The sequence below is a fragment of the Arvicola amphibius genome, chromosome 17, assembly GCF_903992535.2.
Source record: "Arvicola amphibius chromosome 17, mArvAmp1.2, whole genome shotgun sequence".
In the NCBI taxonomy this organism is placed as follows: domain Eukaryota; kingdom Metazoa; phylum Chordata; class Mammalia; order Rodentia; family Cricetidae; genus Arvicola; species Arvicola amphibius.
The window spans coordinates 18,366,774-18,386,451 of NC_052063.2; positions in this window are offsets into that span (position 1 = coordinate 18,366,774).

A 19,678-nucleotide genomic window follows, 5' to 3' on the forward strand; every position below is an offset into this window, starting at 1 on the left:
GCCATAGATCCGAATCTTGCTGCATTAAGGATTTAAAATCTTTAGTCAATAAACCTTAGATATATTTTATCTAAGTATGAGATTCAAATAAATCTAAGCCCTCAATATCTAAATACTATAATATCATGTATTTATACATTGTATTTAACATCAGAAATGAAAGCATTATAAGAACAACGTTTAGGATAAAGTGGGTTTGTGTTATATTGTTCTTACCAGTTTTTTCTGGAATTAATCATATGGCAGAACTTTTGCACTCCCAGGGACACCAATTTCTTCTCTGTCTGCAAAGAACTCTGGTGGTCCTACTCATTTTTTAAAAAAAAAAATAGAGAGGAAAAAAATGTTGATATTGGATAGAAATTCTATAATATGTGTTCTTATTTTTTATTTCCTCTATATTCATGAAGATCTATTTTCTTATTAAAAGATAATAAAATTGCCTTATGATTTTTCTACTTGACTGAAATCCATCAAATTTAACCAGAATCCAAACCACTGTATTTAAAGTATGTTTTCCATAATTTCCCACTTATATGTCAAGGGAAAAAGTGTGAACTCTTTTTAAGCACTGTAAAAGTGAGATAAGTTTTAATACAAAGCACTTCAGAATATAATATTTAAATAAATAATATAGAAAATCACTATTATTATTTTAAGACTTATTATAATTTCTCTATACAGATGGTGTCATTAATGGGTAATTTATGACACCAAAAGCTTCCAATTGAGTTAATGTTAAAATAGATACCTCCAGAGTGAGTCTAGGATATCCAAGGCAGTTACACAGAGAAACTCTGTCTCAAGGAGCCAAAATTAGTAGATATCTCAGTTCATAATTTAGCAAGTTGCTGATTATTTATTTCCAAAGTCATATTTTATTCTAAAGATGCTTAAATTGAGAGTGATAACTTCAATTTAGCAACACAATAATACCTCTCAGATTCTCTGAAAGAAGCAGTACAAAAGAAAATTCCCAATAGAATTTTTCTTCTTAAAAAAAAAAAAAAAAGCAGCACTCCATAGCGAAGTTTGGTGTTACCCCATGAAAGTAGAGGAAGAACAGTCAGGACTTCAGTGTTATCTTTTTCTAAAAAGCAAGATTGATGTCAGCCTGAGCAATATGAAATTTATAACAAATAACAAACAAGTTATAAGAAATAATTATTAATATTCTTAAAGCATTCCTCTCCTCTCCTCTCCTTTGTGGTTTTTTATTTCTAAATAACCCAGAATGACTGATAAGGTCAAAACACGAAGGCAGCTAAGAAAAGACATGATATGAAAGTCAAGGACTCCTCAAATGGACCCCTGAAAGCTAATTCAAACAGTAAATAAAAGAGGATAAAATGTAGAGTGCTCTTTCTTCCTATACACCTCCAATTTCCTCTCAGAATCCACTTACATGCAAATGTCAAGCATTCTAAGGCGGCTCTTGGGATCATTTCTTACATTTGAATTTCTCTCACTTCACTGATGATACAGAGAACGAACTACATAGAATAAGTGTCATTTGCAAGTAGTTTTTACATAAACTACTATTGTTGCAAAAAATTAGCCAAATATTTTTAAAGCTCATAAAAAATGCTTCATGAACATCATGTTTTCATTTATTGTTGGATCAGGTTTATCTGTTCTTTCTTCATTTAACATGCATTTTTCTCATGCCTTTGCATGTCTCCACTATCCTAAGAGTTTATAAAGTTTTCTTGATTTTCAGGTAATCCTTAGTTCTGCCAGTGCCTTTCTAGATTTTTTCAGGTCCTTTGTTTTCTAATTCTAGACTCTATCTTATCATGCATTTTATCAAAAACAATGTTAACCAAAATAAAAAATTTATACATAGACATATGGAAAGGAAATCATTGAACATTCACATAATAGTTCAATTAAAGGAGCCCTATAATCCAATATTATCTCTTGAGTACTTCTAGGTTCATGCACAAATAGAATCATGAGTCATCCTACTCTTTAGTATCCATGGTTTTAGATTTAATTTAAACCTATTTAGTAGGTATTCTTTCATTCATTGCTATCAGGTTTTCATGCTAATTACAATGATTTTTAAATTATTAAAATAGAATATTTATTTAAAACACCCAAAGAAAACTTGGATCAATATTTTTCTTTTTTCTTTTAATTTATATTTTATAAAAAAAAAACAAACTATCTTTTTTTTTATTTTATATATCAACCCCAGTTCCTGCCTTCCCTTCCCACTCCATCCCCATCCACTCTTCAGAGAAGGCAAGTCACATTGCTTCGAGGAAGGACCAAGGCCCTCTCCACAATATCCAGGCTGAGCAAGGTATTCATCCAAAGAGAATGGGTTCCAAAAGGCCAGTACAAGCAGCATGGACAAACCCTGGTACCACTGCCAGTGGCTCCACAGTCTGCCCCAGCCATACAACTGTCAACCACATTCAGAGGGTCCAGCTTGGTTCTATGCTGGTTCTTTCTCTGGCCAGATTTGTTGAGCTCCCATTAGCTCAGGCAAGCTGTTTCAGTGGGTGTACCCATCATGGTCTTGACCTTTTTGCTCATATTCTCACTCCTCCCAATCTTCAACTGGATGGACTTCGGGAGTTCTGTCCAGTGCTCCTCCTTGGGTCTCTTCCCCTGTCTCCATTAGTAGCTAGATTAAGGTTCTATAGTGATATTTAAGATAGTCATCAATTTGAGTGCGGAGCAAGACCAATTCGGGCACCTTCTCCAAAATTGCTTGGATCTTAACTGGAGTCATCCTGTGGATTCCTGGGAATTTTTCTGATGACAGGTTTCTTTCTAGCCCCATAATGGCTCCCTCAATCCAGATATCTCTTTCCTTGCTCTCATCCTCCCCCCATCTCAACAATCCCATACCCTCAACTTCTCTTCCCCCCTTACTTTCTTTCCTCGTTTTCCTTTCTGCTCTCCCTTCTCTCCCTACCCCTTGATCCCAATTTTGTCAGGAGATCTTGTCTATTTCCCCGCCCCAGAGGATTCTCCTTAAAACATCATTTCGGCTCTCAGTTTTAGGAATGGGATCAATCATGGGGGGATGGCATGGCATTCTGTCTTGGTTTGTATTTGCAGGTGTGTGTAACTTGTCGAAACCATGATGATCCAGGAATAACGGTGAAACTGAAAGCAGGAAATAGTTATGAATTATTGTAAACAAGATAATGACTCTCATTATTTCTATCCACTACAGACCCAAGAGACTAAATAGAACAATTATACAAGGGAATAAGGTAAAAAGACATATAAGTGGACATGGAGGTTGAAGAGTATAATTGTCTCTATAATTAACATGTCTTTCATAAATTTACATGTATCTATGCATGAATATGTAATCACCATAGAATATAGTATAATGATATTTAGTGAATTAATTCAATAAAGTTGCAAAATATAATCAATTGTGTAACAATTAATTTGTTTTTAAAAAACAAAACTATCCTTTTTCCAGTAGAAGTAAAATGAAACTGGAATATAAAGTGAAATATCTATACAATAAAATTTATGATACAGTAATGGAAGAAATGGAAGGATATATAAATTAATGGAAAAGGCAGCTAATGCACATGGTCTGAGAACTAATATTTTTAAATGTCCATATTACTTTTAAGAAACCTTACATTTTGATGTCATTGTCTCAGAAATGGAAAAAATACAATTTGTATAGAACTGAAAAGTAGAATAGTTAAAAAATAGAACTGAAAAGAAATTTTTGCAAAGTTAGGGGAAATACATGATATGATTTATTTTCTTAATATTCTACAAATGTGCTCTTAAAGAAGGATTTTTGTACTAGAATAAAAGAGAAGATAATGAGACAGAATAGAAGGTTCATAAAGGAATTCATATCTTTTACTCATTTTTGTGTTTTACAATGTTACCTAAGAATATATAATAAAGAAGAGATTAATTAGACTACAAAAATCAAATATTTCTTGCTGGTAAATCAGATTCCCATATCATATACAAATGTTAACTCAAAACTGATTAAAGACTTAAGTACAAGACCAAAACCTATAAAATTAATAATGGAAATTTAGGAAAGATTTCTTACCTTGATTTGTACAATTGAATTTTAATTATGCACCTAAAACCACAAATGCCAACTAGTATACCCACTCAGGAAAAATATTGCAGAGCTTACTTGGAAAAATAGAAACAAAATCAATTCAGTGCCTTTGAGTAAGATCTGAAACTTCAGGTGTTCAAGTGTTCAAGCACATGGCAGCAGTATCCACAATGCTCCAACTGGGGGATACAATAGCTATATTAAGAATTTTTTTAAAACTAATTTAACTATGGAATCTTTGATTGTTAGCTTGAAGTCCATCCAATTTTCCTCAAATTTATTTGAGAGTGTTTGATAATTTCAATGATAATTTACTCATAATATTTGTAAAAATTAATTTACTAATAATTTTTATAAAAAGCCATTCCCTGAAGAAAAAAAATCATTAACATTTGATATTAAATTCTTTAAATATAACTATATTTATAGTTCTGTTGAAGCTAGTTTATCAGTCAGCCATTTAATATGTTTAAAGAGTTAATTAAATAAGTCTATATAAATTTAAGTATTTTCTCTGATTCAAATTAATAAAATATAACTCATTACAAAATTATGAAGTACACATTAGAATTCATTAAAGCATAGGCTCTTATTTCATTATGCAATGTTGTAAAACTTTTAAAAGCAGATTGCAGTATTGGTAGCCAAATTTCGTTATAACCTATTAAATTAAAATGTCAAATAAATCATACCCTTGCAACAGGGGACTTAAAAGTTTTCTCCCAACCAAAATATGATAGTGAAAGTCTTATTTCTTAGTTTTAAGAACCCAGCAGGTGGTCTGCATATCTCATTTTGGTTCTCAAATCCAGAGAATTTGCTTAAAGACAAGGCAGGATTTAAGACATGTTTAACCTTCAGAATGCACCAGTCACTATTCGAGGTACAATATATATTATCCAATTTCATGTTTCCTTGAATCTTTAACATAGTAAAATTATTTTAACATAGTAAAATTATATCCATTGATATATTAGACACAAGTCAACAAAACACAGAGTGTTAAGAAAAAAAAGCTTAATTGCAAATAAGGTTACTGCATTTACACTTTTGACATGAAAGTGTGTGCTTTAAAAGGAATACAATATTTCAGTTACATAATAATTATGACTTTAGCACAGCATGGGGACTAAAGTAAGCAGACTCTCCTGTACGTGAAAATTCCTGAGAACTAATTTTAAGAGGTCTCGGCACCATAATAGAATATATATGAGAGACAGAATCTAGTTTTGATCAAAATATCTTGGCTGCAGATTTTCCTCTCTAAGGATCAATTATAAATCTAAATGATATCACTTTACTTTTAGATATGAATTACCCATTTTGTGTATACTAGAAATTGTTTCAAGCTATAAAACTAATATGACATCTTAATTAGCATCTATTGGGTATATTCTAGACCCTATAACAATCTATTTCACCAGACTTCAAAGAAGTGTTGATTTAGCCATTACACAATGTTGTGTCTCATACCATAATGCATTCTCTATTATTTGTAAATTTAAAATGGAAACAAAATCAATGATTACCAAATACCACAAATAATTAATTTCTAGGCATTAGATTACATATTTGCATAATTTATGCTATATATTTTTCCAGTAGTCAAAAAATAATTGAAATTGTTATTTTACTTATTTAGTATAGAAACAAATTGAAGATTCATAAGATTATATTAATTTTTCAGTCATAGATAGAAAATTGGAAAGGTGAGAGTAGCTTGTTTCTCTAAGCAAGAAGCATAGCCAGTGGATCCACCTGCCTGCAAGACTTTATAGCCCCATGACTAATAATGGCATTTAATTATATGGACTCAAATTATAGTTCAGAGTTTAATATTGTTTTGTGAACGTAAAGATGCCAATTTGTTCATGGTAAGTGAGACTAGACACACTTTTCCTCCCCAAAGTGGTAACTGGGGAACTTTAGTGATGTATTTACATAAAACATTTAACAATTGATCTTTGAGAAAAATTTATTACAAAATGTCTAACCAGAAAAACCAATAAAAACTTTTTCCATAATTGTGAACTATAAAATCAAATTTGGTCTATTAAACATTGCTACAGTTTTATGTCTAAATGTACTGTCCATACAGCTAGGCAAATGGAAGGAAAAATTCAATAATAATAAAAAAAATCTAATCTACATCAAGCATATAACCTATATTGTTTCTTAAGAAATAGCACAGGATTAATTCCTTTCTAGGTTAGGTAACAAGACACTGGAGAAAAGCATCATTAAGGAGTGTTTATTTTGGCTTGCAGTTCAAGGGTATAGTCATCATGGCATGAAAGTCATGATAGCAGATTATGATACAGCCATTCACATTGCTTCCAAGGCTGGGAAGCATATAAGAATGAATAGCTGGAGCTCATCTTGTTTTCTTTATATTCAACCTTAGGACTCCAAACCATAATAAAGATGGGTGTTATTACATGGGTTAACCAAATCTAGACACAAACAAGACCAAGCGTTTGTCTTCTAGGTGGTTCTACATCCTGTCTAGTTTACAATCAATTTTAAACACCACATTTCCCAAGGAATGTATCTGCACTAATGACATTACAACATTTGAAACTAAGAAAAAGTGTTTTAAATTATCTTTGCATGCTTCTTGGAACAACCAGAAGTTTATGAATACATATAATAATTTCACATTATAAATTGCTTATAAAAGTAATTAAACAGAATATAGATATCTACATTGAAAGAAGAAATTGATGTAGAAGCATATATTCAGTTTTTATTGTGTAATATATTAAACAATATTTAATATTCAAGAATTGTTAACACTAGAAAATGAAAGTTGATATAAATTATTTTCATGAACAAATTAACTTAATTCAAATAACTAAATATTTAAGAGCATAACCTTTTTTACTGAGTAATTAAGGAATCTTTTCTTTAAATGAGAACTGTGAACTTTGCAAGAATTGTCATAGATCTCAACAAATTTATTTTGTCTGTGTTCATTTTAAGACTTATTGTTTCAAAGGAGTTTAATCCTCATTTGCTATTTATCATGCATTACGAATGTCCTTTAATATTTAAAATCACAATTTTTCAGTGAAAAATTAAATATATTAATGATTTTTAACTCTGATAGAAAGAGTTTTCGTCAAATCCCAAGAAATGTAAAGATATTCCTAAAGTTTAGTTTATTAACTCTTGATTAGGTTATTTATTTGGTTGGAAAGTAAAACACATGACGGCCTGAGACACTCACACAGCTGAAAGGGGGTGGAGGGCTAGACCATGACAGCTATCCCATATCACAGTTAAGATGTGGACATAACCGTACCAGAAACAGATTTACCATCGGACAGAATAAACTACCGTATTCATAATTTCATATGCTTTTCAGTGATATGTTGATATTGATTAAGCCACTGTAAGGTATTGTAAAATAATACTCCTCTAAACTCTAGCTTGCTTCTCTCCTCATTGCCTTGAAACTTCTCATTCCTAAAATGTGCACTTATGTATTCTCTCCATTTACACCTTTTTAACTGAAACTGAGACTATTCAGGAAACTCGCCAAAGAAATAACATTTATACCACATGATTTTTCTCTTAAACTTCACATTCCTCAATACTTTTACTTACCATGGACGTATAAATTGCGGAAATTTACTAAAAGCAGGAATACAGTTCCGATCATGCAACATGGATTTAACTTTTCACTTTCAGTACTTACAGTAGTGGTTCACAAAACTACACATCAAACATGTGATGAGTTTAAAAAAAATGTAAGCACCTAAAACTCAACTTGGTACAAACTTTGTTTTTAAGGTAAGTTACAATTTGAAATCCATGGCAAAAATAGATATTTAAAATATATTTCTAATGAAAATGACTTTAATAATTTACTCATGTATAGCAATTGATGTTAGAAGGAAGTGAGGTTATATAGTTCTTGAATTTTTTTTGTTTATTTGGTTTTGATCTTTTTGTTTGGTATTATTTGATAGTAATTTGGTTTTCAAGACAGGGTCTCACTATGCAATCCTGGCTGTGCAGGAACTCACTATGCAGACCAGGCTGACTTGAAACTCGCAGAGATCTTCATGCCTCTGCTTCCCAAGTGCTGGAATCAAAGGTGTGTGTCATGTCACTATACCTGGCATTTCATGAAATTTATAGCGAGGGATTTTTGAAAATCTAATTTAAAACATTTGCATTTATCTTTATGTGTGTATGTGTATTGTGCGCGCGCGCGCGCATGTGTGTGTGTGTGTGTGTGTGTGTGTGTGTGTATGTGTTTGTCATTTGTGATGTGCCCGCAGAAATCCAGAAGGTCTGGCAATCTCAGGACCTGTAGGTGATTTGGAACTGATTGAAATCAGTTCTGGGATCCAAACTCTGTTCTTCTGTTAGAGAAATGCTAACCTTAACCACTGATGCCTCACCCCAGTCCTGGAGGTTCCATTTTAAAGGACATGGTACTGACAGAATAATCAGATATAAATGGACAATCAGTTATTTTTGTCCTGTTTCTAGTGCCCAATCCCATTCTTCAAAAATAAAAGGACTGGTCTATATATCTTATTGTCTCATAACTTAAGTACTAAAGTGTAAAATTTCAACCATTCCATCCTTAGTTTATAGTATTAAAAATACCGGCCTATCTGCATGATTCATTTTATTCATATGTCCTTTGCTCATAAAATTATGATAGAGATGTGAATGCTCTTGATTTGCTATAGAATATTCAACATATAGCTGTCTTTTAAATTCCTTATTTTGACAGGTGTCAGATAAATTGAATAGTAAAGTGATCTTAACGCAATGATATGACTCTTTATTTGCATTTAAATCATTGTACAATTATTTTGGTTGGTGAATTTGTAAGCAACTATTTTCCATCTACTTATTTTGTCACCTGTCATCTCCCAGGTTCCATAATTTGTTTCGTTCTTTTGCAACTCCGTTCTATGCCTTCGCTATAAACTTTAGTTTCAATACCGGCAAACATTCTTGACTGTTGAGCCATCCCTCCACCCAAAGATAAGTGAGGTACAAAACGTAATGACCTAATATTTCCCATTTATAGACTCATTCCTACTAAGTTCTAGTAGATTTTCATCACCTTTCAAAATAGCATTAAAATCCTTTTATTACTTACTGCCTCCTATTTACACCCTCACCTCTCATCCAGTTTCTCAAGAGCAGTATGCTAACACTCTATAACTGCAAATTTTCATATTCAGCTGTGTACTTTTCCATGTGTATATGTTACGTGATGTGCACATACGTTCATGACTATTAGTGTGTGATAATATATGTGTATATATGTGTGTCCTTTTATGTGTTTTAGCATTTATGTGGAGGACCGGGCTTAATATGAAAATGTTTCTCCATTGTTCTACACATTACTGTATGAGGTAACGTCTATAAAACAGAGAATCCACTGATAGGGACAGTCTTGTCCATATTTACTCTGAGAAATCCGTCTCTACATTTTAAGGCTAGGATTACAGTTGATTATCATAACCAGAAGAAATTTTTGTGCACTCTGGAAAAGAAAACTCTGATCTTGCTTGTCTGGTTAGTATTTTAACCATGAAGGAATCTCTCTAGCATCTGGGTGTTTTATGATGGGTTAATCCTTGCTGTCAGTTTCTCATCTTCCTTTACAGAAACAAGGTGTGTAAGCATGCCACTGTTTCAGCTCTCAGTCATCGCTCCTATTACCAGCCCGGGACCCATAACTTCATCTTGATTAACACAAATATTCTGATACTTATGACTTAAGTACACGTCTATTTAAGGTGTTTTTAATCAAATACAATGTAGCCTTTGTGTCTGGTTTCTTTCAATTATAACAAGTTTTTAAGCTCACCCACATTACAATAGACATATTCATTACAAGATTCAATAATGTTCCACTGAAGGTGGAAGGTATTTTTCTATTGATGTGTTAGTTTCTTGTCTTTTCCTTTTCTGCTATGAATAGTGGCGCTATGATTATTCATCACTAGTCTTTGAGAATACATGCAATTACTTTGGATCTATTCTAAGGTGAGGAACTTATAGACCACATAAAACAATACCAACCACATTTAACTTTCTGAAGAACTGCCAAGCTGTTTTCACATTGCTGTATAATGTTATGTCCGTATTATCAAGGGATACTAAATGTAACTTTTTCTCAATAGCACATGCAACTTCCCTTCTAAATATTACTAGCATAGCCATCCTCATGTCTTTAAATTAGAATTTAATCCTAATTTTGATTGGCACACACTCAATACTGCTTCTTTACATTCTTAGCATGTACATCACGGTAAAACAAGTTTCCCTTCAAATTACGGCAGTAGGAAAGAATTATTGTTGTGCCAATTCCTCGCAGCTTTTTGAAGAGATGACAGCACTTTCGTGGAGACAATTGATAGAATACTGTGAATAAAGATCCAAAGAAGGAAAAAAGTCAGTACTAATGTCAACTTATGTTTCTTTCCATAGACAATCCTCATAAAATTGCACAAATATTAGAACTAATAGAGCAGTTAGGAAGCCAAGACTTCCAGAAATCCAGTTAGGTTACCTACTGACCTTCTATTGTCTCTCTGTTCCATCAGTTCCAATCCCCCGGTCTCATTCCCTGCCCTGCAGCAGAACACCTATGTCAGCCTTCCATCGTGCCAATTCTCCTGTGGCTCCCACAAATCTTCCCCTTCTAACCTTTCTTCTGCAACTTGTTGCTTTGTTCCAAATCCCAACGCTAGTCGGTACCCTTGATAACCTAAGGGCCATTCCTCCCAGACCAACAAGTAGAGTAAAGGCAGACCCACACCTCTCCTCCTGCTCTTGAGGCCCAACCCTCCTAGTCTCATCTCCTATTCTGAAGCTTAACATCAGTTATGGTCTCTTATTCTTTCTGACCCTATCCCCAAGGGATCATAAAGACATCCTCCAACCTCTGTTTCCCCAACTCATCACAGTATGGAAGTCTCCAACGCCAGCAGTCATTCCCAGTGAACACCGAAACTGAGCAGGCTGGGACCTCTCAACTATCATACTCTCCAGAAATCTAGCTGGGGGTGGCAGTAACCGGAGACCTAGGAAGAAACACCCTCCCAACAAAGATAGTTCCAGAAATCAGCACTTGAAGCTACAATCATCCCAAATCCAGATGCCTAGAAAACCGCAAAAAAAAAAAAACCCAAAAAAACAAACAAACAAAAAAAAAAATCGATAAGAGCCAGGGGACTGTCTCCACAAGAGTGCAGCTATTCTACCACAACAAGCCCTAAAGATTCCAACGTATCTAAAACACAAGGAAACAACCTTAAAACTAACCATATGAAGATGATATAGTTCCTAAAAGAGAAAATCAAACAATCCCTTAAAGAAATCCTGGAAAACACAAAGAAAACATTGAAGGCTTGAAGGCGATGAATAAATCCCTTAAATAAATCTAAAGAAAAAGATAGGAACAGTTGAAAGAAATTAATAAAACTGTTCAAAACTGTTAAATAGAGCCGGGCGGTGGTGGCGCACGCCTTTAATCCCAGCACTCGGGAGGCAGAGGCAGACGGATCTCTGTGAGTTCGAGGCCAGCCTGGTCTACAAGAGCTAGTTCCAGGACAGGCTCTAAAAAAAAAGCTGCAGAGAAACCCTGTCTCGAAAAACCAAAAAAAGAAGAAAAAAAAAACTGTTAAATAGATAAAGAATCAACATACTGAAGGAATTCCGGAAATTGAAAAGCAAGGTAGGTGAACAGGAACTTCAGAGGAAAACTTTACAAATCGAATATAAGAGATGGAATAGAGCATCTCAGGCAATGACGGCATGATAGAAGACATGGGTACGTAGGTAAAAGAAAATGTTACATCTAAAAATCTCCTGACACAAAACATTCAAAATGTTGGACAGTCCCTGTCCAAATTCCAACACAATTCTTTACAGACCTTAACAGAGCATTTCTGAATTTTATATGGAAAAACAAAACCCAGGATAGCTAAAACAATCCTGAACAAGAAAAGAACTCTGTGGAGAATTCACAGTTCCTGATTTCAAGATGTACGACAGAGCTATGAAAAGAAAAGACGCATGGTATTGGCATAAAACAGACAAGAGGAAATGTACTTAAAATATGCTATATGAGATGCTCAAAGACTTCTTAAAATATTACTTCATTGCTAGCATTATACACTATGAAATTTAAAGAAATCCCCTTTGCTATACAGTGATTCCATGAGATAGCTTATAGCCTTTATGAAAACATAGCCAGCTCCTTTTAGTGACTTTATATTGCAACGAGGTTTGTCAATTTTCCTCACAGTTTTACATTCTTGCATGAATTCTAGCAGGCATTTCCCATGTTAAGAATCATTTCAGTTCCATATTTTAATCATAACTATCATTCTAACTGGCTCCTCTGAAAATGGAATCCACTTGCGTCATGAAATGTTTTTGACAGGGTGTAAGTGGTTGCCAAATGGTCTGCGGAGTCATTCCAACCGGCTTTTGGCAAATAGTAATGGGAAATAAAGCATTAACGAACCACTTTTGCCTAGAGTAATATTTTATGTTTATATAGCTTCTCTCATTAAAAGACATCAAACATTCAATAAGAGAAAATCCCATTAACCTTCAAAATATCAAGGAGAGGTCATGCATTTCTGCTCCATTATCATACATTCTACATCCTATCTTTCATGGGGTGAGGTCAGGCTTCTACATAACACTGAGTACAAGAAAAACAGACATTGTGATCAGTCCACAGAAAATTGTTTAATTTGGAACTGCACAGACATTACATTCAAATTAAGTTTTATAGGATTATTTAGAATATGTCATGCTTAAAGACAGATATTAATAACTCAAATTCTTTGAAATGTGTCGTAAATTGATTAAATCAAAACTTTCTCAGTTATTGCTGAACACTTTAAGTCAAGTATGCTATGATTTCTTAAGTATTTTTCAAAATAATTTTTCTTAATGCTAATTTTGTTCACACATTATTTAACATAATTTACAAATAAAAACTGGGCCAAAACATAATCTTTAAATTTTGATTTATCTATCTATGATGCCAACTGAGAGGTCAGTTTTTGGATTTCCCCCTTTACAATTATACTCAGAAACCAGTTCTCCAGTTCCATACTTCCTTAATATTACAGTGACTATATGTGTGCCCAGTGACCAGCATTAGTATTTCCTGTACACTCTTTTTAAAGGCTTCAAAAGAGTTATCCCAGGAGTGTCTATGGGTATGACCCAGCTTATACTCCTAGCAATAGCGGCTAAGTAGCCTCAACAGGCCATCTCCTGGACCAGATTGGTGCCTGACCCAGTTATCATCACAGAGGCACTATCCAGAAACTGATGGAGGCAGAAGCAGAGACCAACAGTCAAATGTTAGGCTGAGTTCAGAAATCTGAACTCAGAGAAGAAGAAAGGACTGTAGAAGCCAGAGGGGTCAAAGACAACACAGGATGGTGTCGTTGGCTTTTTGATTGATGCTATTTGGTTGACTGCCACCCAGCTCCCAAATAAATGCACAGAAACTTGTTCTTATAAATGCCAAGCCTTAACTTGGTTTAATTCTAGCCAGTTTTTCTGCCGTAAATTAACCCATTTCTCTTCTATTACAGTTTGCCTCTGGGCTTTTTTACCTTTATTCTATATATCTTTCCTTACTTCTTACTACGAGGCTTGCTGTGTGCCTGGGTGTCTGGCCCCTGACTTCCTCCTCTCTCTCTCCTTTTCTCACACCTCCCTTCTTCTCTTGTCCCATTTATTCTTTCTACATGTCAGCCCCATCTAACCTTTCTCTCTTGCCTACCTGTTGGCCATTCAGCTCTTTATTAGACCAATCAGGTGTTTTAGACTGGTAAAGTAACCCGGCTTTACAGAGTTAAACAAATCCAACATAAAAGAATGCAACACACCTTTGCATCATTAAGAAAGTATTCCACATCATAAACAAATTTAACACATATTAAAATAATATTTCTCAACAGGAAGGCTCACACAATCAACTCACCTAGGTTCATAGGACCTGCACAGACTGAACGAACAGAAAGTGAGCCTTCATGGGACTGATCTACATGGGACACATCTCCATATATGTGACACTTGTGTGTCTTGATCCACTTGTGGGACTCCACATAGCAAAAAAGAGGACTTATCTCTGACTCATTTGCTGGCTTTCGGTATCATACTTCTCCTACTGGGTTGCCTTGCCCAGCATTAATACATGGGGAGGTGTTTAGTTTTACTGAAACTTGATACAACTGGGAGACCTGCTCTTTCCTGGATGGGGAAGAAAGTGTAGGGGATTCGGGGTAGGAGAGGGAAGATATTCAAAAAGAAGCCGGGGGTGAGACTGCAGCTGGAATGTAAAAATAACGAAATTAATAAAAAATTAAAAATATTAATAAAAGAAAGTGAATAACCGATAGAATGCTGATAGATTTGAATAGAGTAGCCTAGGCTCATTTAATCAAGAATGACTTCACTAATCACAGTATAAGACTTATATTTGTATTTAAAAGTGTGCAAATTCGGGCAAGTACATGTCCATAAAAATAGGTGGGATTTGAAGTACCAGGCAACACATTTAAATAGCTAAAATGTATTGGAATATTATTTCGTGTATCAGCCCAAAAAGGGAATGACTTCTATATAGTGAACAATGGATGGACATGAATATACAAAGAGTACATGTTTCATTACGTGTAGAGCACTACTTGCAAAATACACATATATCTATGAGTTGTAACAAATGCCAAGACTTGTGGATACCAAAATAACAAGCATAAGTAAACCCTAAATTCTCAGACCTAACCAAAACTTTCATATATTTCCCCATAGAAGAATACACCAGTTGATTATCCAATACCAAACAGTCAAACGTGAAAACACACATACAAGTAAGATTAGACAAACTGAGACTTACTGATTGTGCTTCTGTATTTAGGAAAAAGGTACACTTATGTTTGCGACAACAATTAATGATAAAGATGGAATAAATTTGAAATTAGCAAGGAGTAGGGTATGGGAGAGTTTAGAGGGAGAAAAGAGAGATTGGTCTCTTTCAACTAATCCGTTGAGGGTCAGACCCTTCCTACTCCTCTGACACGACGTTCAATTATCATTTTGTTTCTAATAATTGAATCTTCTCTAGAAGATCACAAAAGGTGAAAAATCTATTATGTAGTTATTTAATCTGACTTATTAACTTAGTTTAACACATTTTAAATTTATTTATGAGTATTTCTCCTTTCTATGACACAATTGTAGTTCATTGCATAAATAAATATACAGTGATTTCCTAACTTACTTGTTTTGAAGCTAAGTTGGCATTTATTTAGAAATGGTTTTCATGTAGATTTACCAAGTACACAAAGAGAAGGGGAGGGAGATGAAAAGAGAAAAGAAAAATGGTCCATGACTCAGTGGGCATAGGTATCTCAACACAGTTGCCTAGAACAATTTCTTTTTCAAAATTCATTGGGATAAGTATTTGTGTTATTCTCGGATTGAACAATTTTGAATAAATATGCCTCAAATAGTTACATGAAATTTTTGTGTCAGTATGAATTTTTATTTCTTTGCAATAAATATCATGGTGTGGAGTAGTTGGGTAAAGTGGTTTGAATGAGAAAATGTTCCTCACAGCCTCCTGTATTTCAACACTTGGTTTCCAATTGACTTCACCCCTCAAGGAGTTTTAGGTGGTGCAGCCTTGCTAAAGGAAGTGCATCGCTGGTGTCAGGCACTGAGAATAAACAGTGCCCGTGCCTCCAGTCAGCGCTGCTCTTATTCCTACTTGAGCTTGAAGGTATGCACTCAGGTTATGTTTCCTGCTTCAACCTGCCGTTTGCTGCTGTACTTCCAGGCCGTTACAGTCTCTTATCTTTCTGGAATTATAAGTCCCAATAAACTCTTCCGTTCAGAAGCTGCCCAGGTCATATTTTAACACAGCAAAAGGAAAGTATCAAATGCATTGTGTCTTATAATCAGTACTTTTACACTTGCGCCCATTCCTACAGCAGCTTCCCACAAATGTTGCATACTCTTGAGGCAATTGTTACAAGTATGTACAAGATTTTCTAGGTCTCGAGAACTGAAATAGCATTTCATACTTTTACGTTGTTGATTTTACGTTGTTGGGTACATTTTAATGTACCCAAGGAATCTGATTCTAGCTTGAATTTGAAATTACTTGAAAGTTAATAATGCAGAATAAATTGTTTATGTGACGTTGTCATCTATGTAGACTTTTGGGCAAGTTTTTGATTAGTACTCATAACAGTGTTACTTTTATTTGTTTTGTTTTTTTTTTAGTTTTGAGAATTTGTTCTCTGGAATAAAATATTAAAATCTTTCCATTCATCCTATGAATGTTAATTTTCTTAACATTAACATTACAATAATATTTTTAAATTATAATTGAATCAATTGTTTCACTTTAAAATTGTGATGTTTTTGATATTTCAAGAAATATTATTTTAATTAAAGTTCACACTTTTCTAGTATACATCCCTTTGGCCAATATCAAATTAAACAATCATTTTGGAAACTATTTTATCAGTCCTTGTATATTATCTGTATACAAGTCATATGATTCAACCTTCCACAGCTAAGTAGTTTTAAGATGTATGACATACATGTATTAAATGATTTTCCCAGGGATATAAAGAGCAACATGTGTTTGATAATTAAAAAAAACTAGAAATTACTTTAGTAAATACCAAAGGAGAAAACATTAACTTACTAATTTATACAAAAAATGGATGTCATAGCCAACCTAGAAAGTAACAGACAATTGAGATTAAGTTTTATTATTCCATTTGTAAAAAATACTGAAATATGAATTTAGGCAGTGACATAAATTCTGTGCTTTACTAAGGAGAGGTAGAAGTGGGAATACCAGAATTTAAATTGACACTAGAAGACACTGTTCTGAATGTGTTCATTATATTAATGGTGGGGATGAGATCACATGCATATGTGTGTGTTTGTGAAAAGTCATTATCTTGTACCTTTCAATAGTTGTTTACTTATGTAAAATTTACACAATTGAAATTCTTTAAGTATATATAATTAATCGGAAATAATTCAACAGCAGTAAACTGAAGAAATTCCCAAATAATAAATAATGAATAGTTTAATGTCAGGACTTTTAAGATACAGATGAGGACATAATCTAGAGTTGTTACAAAGATAACTCACAATTAAGTGTCCTTACATCTATAGCATTAGTTTTAATCTTTATCCCATTTTATCATATATGCCATTCAGATGAACAAGAAATATAAATTGTTTTCTCCACTCTTAAGAAAGGTTTAAATACAACTGTTTATAAATCATTCACAGTTCACTTTTATTTCATGTAAGAAAAACACAAAACAAAACACCATGCAACTTTTTACACATTCAACACCACAAACTGAGGTGCTCCCCCACTCCCATTTTATAGCTCTGGTCTAAAAATACAAATTTTTCAAAGAACTAGGAATTGCTTAAGGAAGACAATTTTATCTGAATGAATGCTTAAAATTTAAATTTGACTTTTGTCAGCAGGCAAAATGAAAGTAACATTTGAAATGTCCTCTTTTGCATGATTCCTCTTGAGATAATTACTGTCTGATCAATTAAAGTCCATGTATGATTTCTTGGCAAAGATGGAGATATGGGCATATTGCCTGAGGATGTTTATGCTGCATTCTGACAACATTAATAAAACTGCAGACAACCACTCTTTCTAACAAACCTTTCAATGATGTTATGGTTTATATCTGTTGGGATTTCACTTGCATGACATCTGAATAAAGAGCTGTTTGGAACTTTAGATCCAATGTGCTTAGACCATGAATATGTTTTTAAATGCACTGAACGCTGGTATGCACTTCTGGAGTCACACTTCCTCCTAAAACACCCAGGAAATGGAAGCATTGCTCATTGGAAACAGTTGCCAACTCTGTCTTCGGAGTGCGAAACTATTTTGAAGCAAAATCATTCTGAGATAAATTATGAAAGAGAAGTAAACCTAGATTCCTGGTGTCTCTGGACATTTTTAATCTTCTCTGGCACATTGTAATGCAACATCTCGGCCATTGCATCCTAAGGGTGCCCATGGATACCATCCTCTCATGATGGTGAACCTGTCTATAGTTAACCCCAAGTCACTAGTTCACTCTGCTGGAATGCTTTGCGTTGAAGCATTTTACTTGTTATTCAATGCTGTCATTATGACTGTCTCCATATATTATAATATTCCCTATGAGTTTGTCCTCTGCCTGAACCCCTTTTTTAACTTTGCAATATTCTGTATCCTATTCTTTTATGAATAATAAAGATAATAATAAAATCCAATAAATGAACGTTTTAATGAAGAATACACTTCATGAACCACTTTAGTTAAAAGTATTACATTACAAAAGAGTGAGCAGACAATATCTAATTCCCAGATACTCTCTACACTCACTTTCTCAATATTTTGCTTTCAGGAGTCTCATTTCTTTATTGTTCTAAATATAAATATTTCCCATGTTATAGCTTTCATTAATTTTATTATCAATGATCTACATTTCATAATAATCACAAGTCATCACTCCTCTCAATTTTAACACAACAAATTAACACAAGGTAATATGAATGTAAAAGAACCTTCTTTAACTTCAAAGCTGTAACTTTTGTAATATACTTCATTTATTTTTATAAATTAAGATTTATTTTAAAATATTTTTAGAAATTTTTTGCATATAGAATTACATATCTCTAATTTCATGCTTACAAAGATTTTACAGATATTTTCATTTTTTAAAAAAATGACCTTTATTTAGATATGTAGATGGTTGGTTTTTTTGTCAAGCTTCATAAATATTCACAGGATATCATTGACAAATTTTATTAATAATAATTTGTGCTCTCACATCTAGGGGTTGTCTATGGAGAGGAGAGTCAACTTCACAAGTTTCATCCAGTGGCCATAGGTAGAGTGGTAGGGGCTTGATCAAGTTATGTTATCTATGGCCATGGCAATCACCCAGAAATTCAAGCACACTTAAAGGCTCTGTATAGATTGGCTCTACTCACTGAGGTTGGTCCTAGAGGCAAACCCAGAGTCTCCTAGGGAAGCATATATTCCACCCACTTGATAGCAAATATTACTCTAAATGGAGTGAGGCCATGTAGATATTTCCAGGGATGACCGAATGTAGATAAAACTGAGTATTTGCAGAAAGAAAATGTAATATACCATTTCAATAAGACTTTTTGCAATGCTATTCAAAAAGCTCTAAAGAAGTAGAATAGTAACTAGCTTTATATCAGTGAGAATGATATATTGATTCCTTTTTCCCATAAAAAGTAGTTACATATGGAGATTAGAATCAATTTTTAAATTGCATTTGGGGTTAAGTGGATTTGAAGACTGGCCTAAATCCAAACCACCATGGATCTAATTATTTAGTGTTTCACTTCAGAAAAAGTTCAACCTATAACATTTCTTGCGGGAGGGGGGGAGGGGAATCTGACATTTTTGAGTTAGACTACATACACTGGTATACATTTTATAGACATCCCATAGGACATATAGAATTTTGTTTTTGATTGAGATGATAGAAGCTTGGAATAGCATGTAATTTT